Raw genomic sequence first — 4,522 nt, forward strand, 5'->3', positions numbered from 1 at the left:
GGAGCCAGGCTGGAAGTTCAAATCCATTAATCAGCCCCTAATGCATTATTGTCAGTTGGGGCAGGGCAGGTGTTGTAACTAATTTTGCAACAATGAAAGCACTTAGCAAGTGCAAAAGATCACTAATCAGGAAGCACTAAGGAAGCAGGTGCCAGCTAAAAAAATATTCTGTGACACATTAATCAGCCCCAAATTAATTCAGGTCACTTGAGGCAGGGAAGGTGTGCTTGCGTTGCCACAATAATGTACACTGACTGGACAACCAGAGGGTGCTGTGATGAAACAGAGGGTGGCATGGGTGGGCCAGAGGGTGGCATGAGTAGTCAGAGAGTGGCAGTGGTGACAGAGAGTGGCAGTGATGAAGAAGAGTGTCCCAAACAGGCTGGACACGTAGAAACAACAAGTTCGCGAAACTTGCGACCCGACAGGTAAGTTCGCAATTTGCGACATTGTAAAAAACCCTCGCGAACTGGCAGAAACCAGAGCAAACACAAAAAAAAAATCCGCAAATTCGCGAGAATTCGCGGATTTTGCGGATTGCGAGTTCGCAAATCCGCAAAATTCGCGAACGCGAGATTCGCAAAATTCGCCCATGCTTACAACAGACATTGTTTTTGCTGGATATCCTTAAGCTCTCCCGGGCATCTTATTTATTTATAACATTTATAAAGCGCTCTGGCACCATCTGGTATCCTGTGATCCTGTCAAATGGACTTCTTTCTTTAAGTGAGTACATGTTTATAGGAGAGTCTGTAGATCTTAACTATCTCCCTGTTGCAGGATTTTTCGTAAGTGTGGTCATGAGTTCTGGATAGAGCCTTGTTTTACTATTCAAAGTGCTTTGGTTCTCTGGGCTTTATCAGCATTAACAGTTGTTCCCTAATGGACTGACAAAAAGTCCCAAAAGAGTTTAAAACTGCAGCTGTCTCAGCACAATGTTGTTTCCTATGTGTTAATACATAGTTAGTAGAACAGCCAGGTCAATAAGACCCCACTTCAAAGTGGCTCCCTTGTTTGTCTTGGCCATAATGACCCCTGTCTGGCTTGGAGGACCCGGAGGACCACCTTTCAGCGAGAGACTGAGCCCCCATAGATCACTCATACAACTGGACATGATGAAAAAAGGGAAATCTATCCTGCTGGCTTTTTTAGAAGTTGTATTATAATCAATCATGCTACTAGAGCCCCTTCAGTGAAGGTAGCCTATTCCTAGGGAAAAGGACAACTAGGTAGAGCTCAATTATGAGTTCATATTTAGCTAAAACCTGGTTCAAAGCTTCGCCGCAACGATTGTGGCTAAAGCGCTCGAGTTCCTCCACATTAGGGTTTAAAGTGCCACAACCCACATGCATTACAAACTCCAGTCCAGATAAGCAAAGGGTCATCAGGTGTTGATGATGTTATGATGTCAAGAGCGATCTCTACTGCAGTCTCAATGTCGGCCTTGTTCTTATCAAAATGACTATGGTAAAAATTGACCAGAGCAATTCTCTGCCTGGAGCGCAACTCTATACCAATTATGTGGAAGTGCGGGGAATTACAAAAATGCCATCGAACTTTCCCATGAAGGGTAACCGAGATTAGAGCCAGCAAGGTACCCCTTGGTCTTCCTGCTCTTGATGCAATCGCCGGGCAAGCAAAAGATGCGTAACTGTTCAAATAGTGACTCTCCATTCATTGCACAGGTCTCAAATACGAATTACACCAAAACTACAAATGTGAGAGACTCAGCCAGGATTATTGCATTTGCTGGATAGTCCTGCTGCATTTCAGGACATCAATCTAAATGTGTGCCCACCCTGGGCCATTGTCTCATTTTTTTTTTAAATATATTTTTATTGCAGAGTTATAAACCACAGGATACAATTAATCAGCCAGTTCACTCGTGATATCCCCCCGTCCAATAAGAAATCCAAATCGTACACAGCCATTCAGCCCGCATCCCGGAGGCCGGGCGGCATATTACTTCGTTCAATAGGAAAACATCACGGTGCACGCCCCATAGGGACCATGGTTGAAATGTCGTTTTGCGTATCTGCTTTTACCCCCCCACCCACAACATCACTCCCGTCAGCCATTCCAGTGAGAATCAGTGGTATCGCCCTTGTCGGGACCTGCCCTAGGCGCTATGAGTTGTCACACCTGGCCGCTCTCCCCAGCCATTCCACGCTCCACACAGTACCCACCATCCTAGTAGGTCCAAGGTGCCCTAATGAGCTACCATCTAACGGCTTCCGGCCCACCCCAAACTCCCATTAACCAACCCCCCCAAAGCCCCCCTCCCCTGGCAACTGCTAAGGTGTATGCCTCGTCCTGTCGAATTGGGTGAATCCACTACAGTGCGTGGTACAATACTTTTGTGTTCGCCCCGCGGTGTCCACCGGCCTAGTTTTCACCATCCTCATCATCTACCAAAGAATCACGCAACGCCTGTACCACTAACTCCCATGCACGCGCCGCATCCAATGCCTTCTCATTCCCCACCTTGACAGCCTGCTTCATCCGGAGCACACTCTCGCAGTCAGACCACCGCAGCAATTCAGTCTTCCATCTACGCAGTGAGGGTCCCCCCCTGGACTTCCAATGCCACGATATTTCCCTCTGTGCCAATATCAGACCCAGGTCAATGAATTTGCTTGTCACCTTGGTGCGTTTAGTATGCGGGAACCAGAGCAGCAGGCACGCCGCCATATCAAATTCCACCTCCCTGTCAGTTATGTTATGTTATGTTATGTTACATAAATTTGTAATGCGCACTGCTGCCCCAGCTAAGGGGCGTCCAGGCGCACGGCAGGTAAAAATGCAACACCACAGGAAACAGGACAGAAGGGAGAAAGGTAAATTAATTAAAACAAAACGGTTTTCAGGGCTTTACGAAAAACCAGCAGATCGTCTAACAGTCGCAACTCTACAGGAAGAGAGTTCCAGAGCTCGGCTGCTCTGACCCGGAAGGAACGGCCACCAACCCGGCACAGCCTGTACCGGGGAACCACAGTAAGTGCCTGACCCAAAGATCTCAAGGGCCGAGTAGGCACATACCATGACAGAAGGTCCGCAAGAATGGGGGGACCTGCTCCCTTCAAAATCTTAAATGCCATACACAGCACTTTAAACTGAATTCTGGCCTTGATAGGCAACCAGTGCAGTGATCTCAAAGTGCTGGAGGCAGAGCAAGTACGGGGAAGGCCAACAATAGCTCTCGCCCCAGCGTTCTGGACGCGTTGGAGGCGGGTGACCTCAGCCACGTTGGACCCAACCAGAAGAGAGCTGGCATAGTCCAGGCGAGATAACACTGTAGCCTGGACTATCAGCTGCCTGGTACGATGGTCAAAAAATTTCAAAACCGGGCGAAGCGATCGTATGATACCAAAGCAGCAGGCTGCAATTTTCTTCGTATGGCCAACATAGCTGAGGGAGGGATCCATCCATACTCCTAGGTTCTTTAATTCCGTGACCGGGAGGGGGGCCGGCCCCATCTCCGAAGGCCACCATCTGTCCCCCCAAAGCTCCGATCTCTTACCTACGATCATGATCTCTGTTTTCTTAGCGTTGAGCTGGAGACAGTTGTTCTTCATCCAGCTCGCCACCGCCCTAAGCCCGCTCTGAAACCTGGGGGCATCCCGGTCCGCATCCCCGCTGATCGTAACCGCTAGCTGAGTGTCGTCAGCATATGAGACCATAGTCATGCCCCATTGCTTGACGACCTCAGCCAGCGGTCTCACGTAGATATTAAACAACGTGGGACTCAGCGAGGATCCTTGCGGCACCCCCTGTTTCAAAGGATGGAATTGGGACTGGAACGGTGGGACAGCAACGCTAAAGAAACGATCGTCTAGAAAAGACCGGAACCACTGGAGGGCAGATCCACCCAGCCCAATCTCCTCCAGGCGATGCAACAGGATAGGATGCGAGACAGTATCAAACGCAGCGCTCAAGTCCAATAAGACGAGCGCTGCTGTCTGGCCCGCATCCATCAGTTACTTCATTCAGGAGTTCCCCTACCTCCGTCCAATAGGTCCCCAGGTGTGAGCACCCCCAAAAGAAATGGTCCATGTCCGCCCCCAGAGACGAACACCGTGGGCATCGGGCATCCGGCACCTGAAAGTACCGCTGTAATTTCTCAGGAGTTAAATAAGCCCTATGAAGCACATAGAAATGCACTTGCTGAAAGCGCGCATTTCTCGTGCCCTTCCACGTGCGCCGCAGGATATGGCCCCATGCCGTATCCGGTATGGGCCGGCCCACGCTCTCCTCCCATTTAGCCTTGAGCCCTTGGAGTGGTTCCAGTCCCTCATTCAGCATCCTATTATGGAGGCACGTCACAGCTTTGAACGTACCTGCCGCCATCACCACATATTGGCACGCCATAGTCGTTGTTGGTTCCATGAGCCCCCCTTTCCAGTGCTTCTGTATGGCAGCCACCACCGCCGCGTGTAGGAGGAACCCCCCATCTGGCAGCCCAAACTGGTCCCGGAGCGCTTCGAACGGCGCCAAAGCCCCGTCTATGTATAAGTCGCCTCCC

The sequence above is a fragment of the Lissotriton vulgaris genome, chromosome 4_1 (genome assembly GCF_964263255.1).
Source record: "Lissotriton vulgaris chromosome 4_1, aLisVul1.2, whole genome shotgun sequence".
Lineage (NCBI taxonomy): Eukaryota > Metazoa > Chordata > Amphibia > Caudata > Salamandridae > Lissotriton > Lissotriton vulgaris.